We start from the raw sequence: 12,426 nt of genomic DNA, 5'->3' as shown, positions 1-12,426 counted from the left end.
ACGCCCAGGTTGGTGTGTTTCCATTTGAGAATCAGAGTGTCCGTCTGCTCTGGACTGGGAGCCTCCTGCAGCGCTGCGGTTTCATAAGCCAGTAGATTTAGCAAAGAATGTCAGAGAGCCCTTAAAGCTGGTCTGTCACATTTTCCTGTCAATAGAACTGCCCAAATCCCTGCTCCCTAGAGCCGGGTTATCTCTGTATATATAGTTAATCATTGGAAACAGAAAGCAGGACACTAGCGGTGGCAGGGTGCCCCAGTGGTGACGGTCACCCCACGCAGATGCGGCCTGTCAAACCCCAAGTTGGGTGTACCCGCCACTGTATGTCCCAAACTCTGCAGACTGCCTGGCCACGCCGAGCAGGGTTTACCCTTCCTCTCTGCCTGTTGCCTTCCTGCCCAGGGAGCCTCACCCAGGTTTTTGCTGACAGCAGCAGAACACCATTATGTTTATTGAAAACTGTAGATGTACATTCTTCTGGCGAAACCGAGACAGGAAAAAAGAAAAGGATTCCAGCGTCAAAATTTTATATTTCATAAATGATGGTGTTAAGTTAGGACAACACAGAGCTATTGCTCAGCAACACTGGATTAGGCAGAAGATAATTTAAGCAGCCAAATGAGAAACATTTGTAATCAAATCTGCTCTAACACTTGTTTTACCACATGGCTTAACACACGTTTGAACTGATGTTTTAACACCCGTCTCACACATCTTGCTGCTCTGTGTCCGCCTGTGCTGAGACACATGCTTGACACCCCTGCGCCCTCCTCGCGAGCACAGGCTGGGCATTGTCTTGAGGTTCGTTTTCTAGAATTCACCGCTTAGGAGATGCAGCCGAAGACTGCTGCCCGGTAGAGCCACAGCTTTCTGCTGGGTGCCCCCCACTGGGGTTCCTCCAGCCTGTCTGGGGAATACCCTCCTGTGGTCCTCTGCGTCTGCCCCGGCGGTGGCCCTGCAGGTATTTCAGCAGTGGGTGTGGCCTGCCCCTAGTATTGTTTTCCACCCAGGCCAGTCTACTTGTGTTTTCCCAAACTGCCAAGTTCTAAAGCCTTGCTCGTGGCCAGATGTGGAATTGAGGTGATTTTTTTCCCCCTCTTTAGTTTCACTTGGAAATTTCAGCCGAGTGGAAAATATACATATACCAGAACAGGGTACTTGTGTTGCAGAAATCTGAACATAAATGGAAAAAATCTGGCCTCACCTTTCATGAGGCTGATTGTTTGGAACCTCACTCTTTCTTTCCTTTTTTTTTAATCTTGTGGCATCTGCTGTCACCTTAGGAAGGTGACTGTCTCCTGTTCACACTGACCACCTAGGCCAGCCATGGACAGATTCACAAAAGGCTGCCTCTTCTTCCTAACCTCATAGGACTCGTATGTGACAGCAGTCTAGAGAGTACGCGTCTGAGCTGGACTGCTTGGGCTGGAGTCAGGGTAGGCTTCCTCATCTGTAAAATGGAAACAATGATAGCACCTACCTTATTGAGTTGTTGAATTGGTTGAATGCTCAACACTTACAGATCACTTATATAGTATCTGGCTCAAAAAATAGTAGCTCTTAGTTCAAGTACAATAAAAGTGTGACAATAACCTAAATTTAAACAGCACTCTACTGTTTACAAAATGCGTAATATCCACATCTTTTTAGATCCCTATCAGAACATTGGGATCAAAACAATATCCCCATTTTACAGACAAGCACACTAAGACCCGGATAGCTTAAGAACTCTGCTAGAAATTGCATAGCTAGTACATAGTGAGGTCGGATGCTGAATCCTGGTCCCCTGACGTCTAGTCAGTGTTTGTCCTACCTTGTTACAAGGCTAGTCCTGTAAAATGTACAGAGAAGTACCAGAAATAGCCCTTCCCATCAAAGAGCTTACAGAGGAGGAAAGATACTGACAAATGAAAAACAACCTCCACTTATTGAGAGATAGCTATGTGCCAGCCCTATATTCAGTACTTTATAATAAATCATCCCTCTTAATCTTTACAAGAAGCGCTTTGACAGGTGAGAAAACTGAGGCCCAGAAAGCATAATTAACTTATCCTGAGCTGCAGAACTGATAAGTAGCAGAACTAGAATTTGAATGCAAGCCTGATTCTAAATAAAACCCATACCTTTAAACCATTACTCATATTGGCTCTCAACCAACAACAATAAATGAGTTCAGAGACAAACTCTAACAATTGTATAAATCAATTTTGTATGAAGAATGTTCTTCCCTTAATCATTCCTGGTTATGCTGCTGTGTGATTGGTTGATTGGTTTTTTTCCTTCTTCATTTTTAACATTATACAGTGGATAAGCATAACAAGAAATAAAAGTTATGCTATTATATGAAAGTATTTGTAAATTAAATCCACACATAGTTCATACCGCCACTTTGGTGAAATTCGGGGCTATGAAAGGTGCTACCTAGCCAAATCTTCATGGAAATTTTTCTTTACGGGTAACTGTACTCACAATTATCTGAATGTAAGAATCATTTAAATTCTGTGGCTTTTAGGTCCCAAGGAGTGTTAATGGATGCTAAATTAAATTATTTGAAAATAAATTCTACTTCATTGGCTGAACTCTGAAAGGTCAATACTAAGGAAACTGTATTAAGAATGATACCCCTGAGTTTGGTGGGTCAGAAGAGCATTTTTCATTATTGTCCATTAATAACTCGAGCTATCTTCGAAGCTGGCGTTAAAGATAACTTGGAGGTGACTGGAATCGTTGAGCTAACTTTCCATGTTAAATTGGTTTGGACCCAGATGCAGAGACTAACAATCAGACCATTTAAACACAGAACAAGATCAGCCAGGAATAGCAACACTTGGATGCCTGACTTGTAGATGTAAGCAGCAGTTAGTGATTACTTCGAATGGCTGGAAGATCCCAGAGGAAAATTTGGGGGGCTCTTCATTCTCTTCATTCCGTTTTTGCCCTGAACACAGAATTGCTAGTACAAATACCTGGCAACATCGAAACACAGGTGCAGATTTGGAATATAGTAAGCCTCGCTTGGGTTTCTTTGTAGTTGAACTGAATTTCACTATGTTGAGGTTCAAGATCAAATACTCGCATTTTCATGTAGCCTTTGCCAAATTTCCAAACCTCTAAGCACAAAATCCTCAGCCTTCATTTCTTTGCTTGCCTGGAAATCTAGGTAGCACTGAGCCAAAAGTAGAAGTTATGAAGTGAGATTATACTTGATTAGGAACAAAAAAAAGTCCCATGTCCAGAAATGCAGATGTGCACGGCATTCCTAAGGGAATGCTGGTATTTGATCTCCGAGTCTTAAAGGTTCATGTTCCCAACATTAAGAGATGCAGGGAGCCAACTTTTATTTGTAACTAATGCCGAAATTACTCTGGAGATTCTAAAAGTATTACATTACAAATCAATCAGCTTTGGAGTCCTAGAGCCCGTGAGTCACAAGTATCACTGTGTGAGCGACGGGGCAGCAAGTGAGGACGTCATTCATAAACTTGACTTCCACCGTGGCAGCAGGATCGTGAGTACGCCGTGTGAGTTTTCATCTCGGAGGAAAAGAAAAGGGAGCCTATGAACTCCGTGAGCCCAGACCCCGAGGAAAAGAACCCGGAGTAAAGGCCTCCTTTGTGGAGGGGAACTGGTGTGGGGGCGGGGCAGCAGTCAGCTCAGCCTGCAGGGTTGTCCGCCACCTTTTAATATCGAACTTTATGAACTGCAGCACGTCACTTACTCATGGCGCAAGGCTTCCATTTTAGTGCAAGTTAAATCCTACACATTCACAAAATAATACCTTCAACCAACACAGTGCCTGTAGCCAGCTAGAGAGATACATGTGGCCGAGGTTTCACCTCGAGGGGCAACTTCATTGGGACCAAAGCCAATACTGAAATCAAGACTAGTTACCGGCATCAATGTGTCACGCAGCTGCCTGGTTTTTTTTAAACCTTAATAAACTGTATTTTTATAACAGGTGCCTGGTACTCTCTGGTATTAATTAACTGGACTTCCTTTTTGGCCAGACCGTTCTTATTTTAAACTAAATAGTGATCTAATTATTATTTTTAATTAATGACTTTAATTCCAACAACAACAATGAAAAAGCAGGTAAATCTGCACCTTGGTGACGGGCATAAGCTTTTATAGGCAAAATTTTACCTTTTACGTGTTTCGCAGATGATACCTACTAGCGTGTGCATTTGTTTTCGGTATCTGCCCTTGCTCCGTGATGCTTTCCTTTGGGGACGAAATCGATTAAATCTTCACACTTTGGGAAGGGTTTTTAAAGTGATCAGAATATATGATCTTTGAAGTATTCCTAAAATTTGGAATATAATGCATTATGTAAAAAAATTAATGTGCAGTATATTGTGAAATAAGTATAAGCGCATGGTATATTTTAAGTGGACAATATAAAAGTAAAATACAGGAAAATGAAACAGCCCAGGCATATCATTTACATCACACTAATACGTTCAGATTCGGGTTGTGGCATTTGAACATTTGCCACTTCACTCATCCTCACTAATGATATTTTTCAGATCTTAGATTTTGATAGATGCACTGTGGAGTGTAGAAATAATCATTATTTAGGTTGCTGAAAATAGCTTGCCAAAACTGATAATGAAAGTTGTTCAGGATGTCCTGTCAAAATCCTTTCCAATTAGTGTTGAGGTCTTGAAGGGCCAGGCTTAGCTTTTTATTAATATGTTAGGTTCATTAATGTAGTTTTTTGATATATGCATAGTGTGACTTTTTAACACATCTCATGATATCGCATAATTATGATGCTTTTAATTTGTTATACCCAGTCTATTCTTCAGTCTTATTTAAAATTCAGAATTACGTACTTCATAGTTTCATAACTAACAAGTCATTAGGAAGCCGTGCCCTGTGCTAGGGGTGCCCGCCGAGGCACCCCCCACGTAACAGTGAGCAAGAGAAACGTCTGACTACCTGACTGTCATTGACCAGTTTAAATATTTAAAGTTATCGTCTGACCCTTTGTCTAACCACTTGTAGAAAATGAAATAAAGGTTGTGCATAAACCAGGGGGAAGGGGGTTTCTTTTGAATAATGTTTTCCATAGTGCTGTAAATAATCAGATACTTAGATAGACCTTATATGACACCATCTGACAATCTATTATTTTTAAAGATAAGTGGCCCAGTTTTTCTTTTCCTTGGTATTTTTCAAAAATAAAAATAAAATGAAATAAAAATTTCAGCTTGTCATTCTACAGTGATGGATTCAGATTCATTGTTAATTATCATAAGAATGTTATCATCCTGTCTTTTCTATTGTATCTTAAATGATAGTTCTGTCTTTCCCTCCAAAGAATGAGAAATTGAGATTGTTGTGTTTAATGCCATGTTTTCTTTACCCAGATAAATGAACATAGTTTAAAATTGCAGTAGTTCAACCCCTTGCTTATTGAGGTGTTTCTTACCTATATTATTTAGACCTGTCTCACTCGTAAATAGCTCCATGATATTAAAAGTAGTCCAGTATAATGCGATCGCTGAGCTGTGATTTAACTAACACTTATTCTGTACCTACAATGATAAAAGTAGTGTTAGCTTCGGTGGGAGTCTCAGCACGGGGTGATGGAAAGACCTCTCATATGAGGCAGTGAGATCATTAGGGTCTGCTTGTCAGAGCTGTATTTGGTCACAGTTGTTAGATTCAGGAGGATGGAATCATCTACTAATTTAAACAGGAAGAGATTTGTGAGAAGAGCCAGTGCAGCTCTGTGGATGCTACACGGCATCAGCAAAGACCAGTCAGACGGCCCGGGGAGCTCAGGGCTGTGGTCTTACCCCACGAGTCACCCAGGATATGGGCACTAACTAGACTCGCTGGTCTCTGCCAGAGCTGTCCCAGAGGAACCAAATGCACCCTCTCCCAGCCCTGGCCAGTGTGGCTCAGTTGGTTGAGCATAGTCCCATGCACCGAAAGGTCACTGGTTTGATTCCCAGTGAGGGCACATGCCCAAGCTGCAAGTTTGATCCCCTGTGCTTGTGGGAGGCAGCCAATCAGTGTTTCTCTCTCTCCCTCTCCCCTCCTCTCTCTCTCTCTGAAATCAATAAAAACATAATTCTCTCTGAAATCAATAAAAACATCATTGTTTAAAAAATGAACCCTCTCCCCTATTCTCCCCTCCCCCCCCCCCCAGAAGGAGGTTCTCTCCCCATGCACCTCCTCGTATTGCTCACATCCACTTTCCAATCTGTGCAGACATCAGCCTCACAGAACCTGGGCCATGTCTGAAACGTGGTTGCAGGAGAAACTGGAAAATGTAGTTCTTAGCTTTCTAGCCTTCACAGTCATGGAAAGCTGCCAAAAGGAATCGGAATCTGTGTGGAATGAGCCAATGCACAGTACCCCCCAGGGATTCTATGCAGTGGCAATTCTCAAACCATGTTCCAAGGAACCCTCCTGAAGGTTGCCGAGGAGGAGGAAGAGACCGAGCAGGTTGATCTGGTCATCTGCCGGGGAGGTCCGGAATCGCTGGTGGGAAAAGTGTTCTCGTTTTTTTGTTTGTGTGTTTGTTTTTAAATTTCAAAACCACTGCTAACTTGCATATATTCCTCAATCTTCTATCTACTACTTTTCCGGGGAGGCAGGTTGGCACACATATACGCTAGAGTTTCATTCCCTAGCAAGCTTTCTAACAGAACATGATCACTTTCTCAGCCGATATTCGAAAATAACTGCAAATTATACTCTTCATTCACACGCATTGTTAAGGAAAGTGCTGCTAACGGGCCGTTCCTATCCAGGCTTTTCATGTAAAATGACCACCTCCTGAGAAGGCGCCTTTGAGTTGTTTCAAAGCTTTTCCAGCGTCTTCTCAGAAAACCTCAGCAGTGGAGGGTACCCAGTCTTCACAGCCATCGGGATGAAGGGACTGGACGCGTTTAATTACTCCTCAGCTACTTTATCTCATTGGACATCAAAAACAAAATTAGCAGTAGCAGGAGACAGTAGTTACAGGGGGTTAAATTAGTCAATGTGTGCTAATTAAATAACGATACGCCTGTCGTTTATGCCTGTTCCGGTGGCGGAGAGCTCTTAGCAGCCTCACCTGCTTCGGGCCCTGTGCTTTCAATGTTTTGCCCTGCGGGCCAAGTGGCAAGGAAACACCTGCCACATGACGTAGGCGAAAGGCGAAGCTATTACCTGCGGGTCCACTGATCTTCACGCGAGGATCTGGGGTGCAGGCTTTCTCCTGTCGTCTCTCTAGAGCACCTCCAGCCCTGCACCACGTACGGCCTCTCCCGCTCGGAACCATCACCGCTTCGAACCAGTAGACACTAAGGAAGCCTGGACGTTTGCTCCCAGCTCCCCGCACCGCCTTCCCTGTGTTTTCAGGGTGGGCTCACCTCGCCCCTGCCTGTTCTGCAACAACAGAACTCCAACCTGCTCTGCCCCCAGCTGGGACCAGCACCCAGCAGTGCTTTAAGGCAGCAGGAGCAGCAGCTTCCTTCTCACTCAAAACAGGCTTCTAAGTATTTGTTTCTGTTACAGTTTCCTTCTGCAAGACCATGGCGAGTTTGTTGAGCTCTTCATAACTTAAAAAATAGAACTTAGACATTTGTCAGATGTTAATTTTATAGTTATTGTTGACTATCTTGAAACTCCAGAAAGGTATAGGGAACAAAACAAAACTTTCTGTCAGCCTCATCATTCATTGAGCCATCGCTTTTAATATGTATTTTCTCTGCCTTTTTTCTATGCATATTTTATAGACGAACAAATGAATGTTTCATTGGCATTTTCAGTTTGGAAAACCTGTCTGCGATTTACAGCTACTATAAATAAAAATTTTTTAACTTATCGTCCTAATTTGGCAGTTGACGTATTTTAACATAAAGAATATAGAATCCGCCAGAATTACTTATTTGAGTTTGGCTTATAAATTATAAAGTCTGTTCGGCTCACATAATTGCCTTTTAGGTTTTTTCTGACCTTCAGCTGTAAAGCATCAAACCTAAATTAGCAGCCTCGTCCTGGTTGCTCTTTGTTAAGTATACGGTCAACTTTTTCAGCCCTGTTCCCAGCGAAGTTTATTTAGATAAAAGGTTGATAATATTCTTCACCCCAAAGAAAGAAGTTGTGTCTTTCTTTTCTGCTAGATGGTTCCATCCTGATAACATTCAGGAAGTTCAACATGAAGAGTCATTGCCTCTCATACAAATGGACCCATCCTTCCCCTGTGCCTGCCCGGTTTGTAGAACACATAGTCTCACATGCCAAATAGAAAACATCTGTAGCATGTGGACAGGGTGTGTGTATTCTTGCAGGTTTATTGAGATACACAATAATCCAGAAACATTTGTCTTTTGAAAAAGACTGGGTCTCCACCGTGCGCTGATATGCAGTGTCCATAGTTTATACCTGGGCATATTTAGGTGAGTCAGTAACAGGTCTATATAAACAGGTTATGTTGATTACGAGAGCAGATGTAAGCTGGGGATATTTGGAAGGCCCCGTGTGTTCCTTACATATAAGACTGTTTTTCTAAAAGTCATTAAAGTGGATGCCCTGGCTGGTTTGGCTCAGCGGTCGGCCTGTGGACTGAAGGGTCTCGGGTTCGATTCCCAGTCAAGGGCATGTACCTGGGTTGCAGGTTCGATCCCAGGCCCTGGTCAGAGCACGTGCAGGAGGCAGCTAATCCATGTGCCTCTCTCACGTCGATGTTTCTATCTCTCCACCCTCCCTTGCACTCTATCTAAAAATCAATGGAAAAATATCCTTGGGTGAGCATTAACAAAAAATAAAAGTCATAAAAGTGGAAACACTCATCTTTAATATTTTATGCCATGCCAGCTACATCTTCAATGACACTCTTTGTTTTAAATATTCTTCTTATTAGAGATCTTTCTAAAGTGATGTGTTCTGCATAATAATTGAAGCATTACACAGTACTCTTGACAGGAAAGAGTCCTCCAAGTAAGAATTGAAGAAATTTTTCATGACGTGGCATGTTTTAAATATTTCCACCATTCAGTGATCTCGTTTTTAATGGCCAAATACACTAATACATGCTACTCACCCCGTTCATACCAAAGTCATGCTGTACATATATACATAGACCCTTACGCAACCTTTCCCACAGAGCTGTTGCCTGTGAACACTGCCCCTTGACATTAAGTGTTCTCCGAAAAGGGTGTGTAAGAGTTACCAGTGTGTCTCAGGAATGTGAAGAGCAGTTCTTAGTTTGTGGGGAGACATCCCCAGCAAGCAGGTTGGTGCTGTCCCCAGGGGTGCTGACGGCTTTCTAAGCCACGGGCTCGCTGGTCCTCAGATGTGTGTAGTAAGTTTTCGTGGGGATCTGCACAATCTGGTAATATGGGATTTCATCAAATGAATGTCACTAGATGTGCCTTATAATTGGGATAAAGTACTACTTTCAAACGTTCTATCCTCCCTCCGGTTTCTGATTAGGTATCACCTTTTCTCCCCCACAGTTTGCCTTTGTGTTCTCTTAGTCATCACTTCTTCCCAGGAACGGGTTCCCCCTGAGGGGCCCTCCTCCTCTGTCAGTGTCTGGGTGCTGAGCTAACGAACACCTCAGGAAGGGACCAAAAGTTAGAACCTTGTGCCCTGGCCGGTTTGCTAAGTGGTTAGAGCATTGGCCTGTGGTCCACAGAGACCCGGGTTCGGTTCCTGCTAAGGGCATGTACCTCGGTTGCAGTTTGACCCCGGCCCTGGTTGATCATGCGGGTGGCTCAATGTGTCCCTTTCACGTTGATGTTTCTGTCTCTCTCTGTGTTCCTCTTTCTCCCTCCCACTCTACCTGAACAAAAAAATGGAAAAATGTCCTTGGGTGAGGATAAAAAAAAAAGTTAGAACCTTGTATTTGTATAGGTAGAGAGTTTATGGAAGATTTTGACCCGGGTCCCACTACCCCTAACAGTGTCTGTCTTATGACAGAGGTGTCCCTTGCTGCCTTGGACAGGCCCCCGTTGGCCCTCTGTGTCCTTCCCAGCTACCCATTCTCTTCCCCTGCCCTCTGGCCAGACCCCGCTCCTCCCTGCTCCCCAGACGGGCCTCAGCTCTCATTCGCTCCTGCCACTCCTCCTGCCTGGACATTACCACCCCCACCCCATCAGAATGCTCCCGGCATCGGTGTCACGACTCCGGAGATGCTACATCCTCAAAGAACAGAGCCGGCGTGCGGCACTCTCCTGGTCCCTCCGACGAGAGGGGCGCGTGTGGTTGGACTGGACTGCTCCTGTGGATGGATCTCGCGTGACCATGTTCTCATCCACCCCACTGCACGGTAAGCTCTTTAAGAGCAAGGAGTGCACCTCTCACATCCGACTCCCGAAAAGCCCTGGGCCCAGCTCCCTGCCCCTACAAGGCAATGATGGGCCCGTGAGAGTGTGAACTTCTGACGCGGAACTATTGCTTCCTCCCCAGTTCCTGTCTTTACCTGTTACTCCTTGAAGGATACTGCTGAATAAGTTTGGAAACTGTGAGTGGTTTAGATACAAGCACACAATGGCCTGTCTTGGTTCTCTTTGTAAGCCCCAAGAGAGGTTGATTTCAGGCTGAGATGTACCCAGAGCTCGTGCTCTTGCCTGTTGATTATTTTCCAGACCAGGAACATAGCTGAGCTTGGGGAGCCTTGAGCCACATGCCTTAGCTCTGGCTTCCGGAGTCTTCTCAGCTTCACCATCCATTCCCCATCGCTCTTGTGTGTGGACATGAGGACCTTGGCTTTGGGGATAATACTACATAGCAGATCGAGTTCTGCCTCAAAAGAACTTTTTCCCACAATTTCCTGCATTTCCGAACAGGTTACAGAATGTCACAATTCAGTCAGGCCAATTATTAGATTTTCATTTAATGGGCAGTTTTAATGTTCTCAGAGAATCAGAATAGTAATAGCATTTTAAACGACTGCATTCCATTTAAAGCCTCGTAACCAGCTCGTCTTCCTTTGAGCACACCTAGTTATATTTTTGGGTATCATTTAAATTCAGGCTCCCAATCCATAGGAAAATCAATGAGTTAATGAATAGCCTCATTCTTAAAACTTTTCAAATATTTTATCCTAATTATAAGGCATATCTAGTGACATTAATTTGATGAAATCCCAAATCATCATATTGTGCAGAATAGCCCTTACCCAGGAATAATTTACAGGATTTTAAGTCTAACCAATGTACTGTTTTTTCAGAACCAGATCATGGCTTTTCTTAGTGTGAGAAAAACTTTTGACTGCTAAGGTTTGGGGGCGATGTCAGTGTAGGTCAAACTGTGCTTTTTTTCATAGTTGTGTTTGTTTAGCATGTTTTATTTAGCCCAGCAAATGAAAAGCATTCCTACTACTAATCATAATCACCCCTGACATTTGTATAGCAAATTCTTATGCGTAAATCACTCCCACATGGACTGTCCCCAGGCTCGGTGAGGTTCAGGGTCACTCCCAGCCGCATGGTGAGGCTGTGGCGAAGCCAGGGGGGAGGCATCGCTGGCCAAGCCCAAGGCCGGCAGCCTTCCACGCACAGTGGGGTGTGTGCGTGTGGACCAAGCCCCGCGGAGAACAAGATGGAGAAGACACAGCGATGACTGTGCCGTCCACAGCTCTGAGCTGTCCTCCGGGCAGCCGCAGACAGCGGATTCTCCCCACCCAGGCGGCTACCGTCAGAGAGAAGCCCCAAAGCGGGTTTCACCTCAGTCCTTCGGACGACTCGGTGGCCTCTGGGTGGCGGTTCTCCATTCCGATCCTTGTCCTCCTTACCCTCATCCATTCTCTGTCCATTCTCCAGCTGCAGACACCTGACATGTTCGTAGTGTCGGGTAGAGATCACAAACATTGATCAGTCCTCGCAGCTGCCCCACGAGGCGAGTCTGGAGCAGAGACTGCAGCCCCCACTGTCCCTGCCCGACCTGAGCAAGGGAGCAAACTCAGCATCAACCCCACCTCCTGCCCTTCTGTCCGTGACCGTGCACCGCTCGGTCTGCTTCTGGCACGTCCGGCCTGGGTATCTTCATGGTCTCTGCTCCTCCCTCGGCCCGGAAGTCGTGGGGTCACATTGCCCTGGGCTAGCCTGACGGTCACCCAGAACCCACTCCTGCAAATGTCCTGTTATTAGACCCGTACGAAGCACATTGGAGGCCTCACCGGTGTTTGTGGTAAAAGCTTGTGACTGTGGAGTTACAAAGTCAGAGTCCTCCCGGGCAGCATCTCTTCATGATGTCTTTGCTGGGCCCACAGTAGGACTCTGTAATGTGTGGGCTGCATGGTATCGAGCTGCGTGGTGTAAATCATGTCACACACATGGACATACATGAATGATATAAATCCAACTGAATGTACAATCCAGTGGGAACGAAAGGGAAGGAACAAATGGGTGCGGGGGTGGGGGGTGCCCAGTGGAGTCATTTCCCTTCTTCCAGAAGCAGTGCTCGGTGGAAAATCCGGCAGCA

The 12,426-nt window shown here is 44.7% G+C and overlaps 1 protein-coding gene across 7 annotated transcripts in view; it reads left to right on the top strand.

The window, feature by feature from the left end:
• The window catches only part of VTI1A (vesicle transport through interaction with t-SNAREs 1A), a 331,254-nt gene that overhangs the window by 219,009 nt on the left and 99,819 nt on the right, over positions 1-12,426 (top strand). The gene's annotated exons all lie outside the window — the stretch shown is intronic.

This window comes from Molossus molossus, unplaced genomic scaffold (assembly GCF_014108415.1).
Source record: "Molossus molossus isolate mMolMol1 unplaced genomic scaffold, mMolMol1.p scaffold_m16_p_17, whole genome shotgun sequence".
Taxonomy (NCBI): Eukaryota; Metazoa; Chordata; class Mammalia; order Chiroptera; family Molossidae; genus Molossus; species Molossus molossus.
This window is presented reverse-complemented; position numbering and strand designations above follow the sequence as displayed.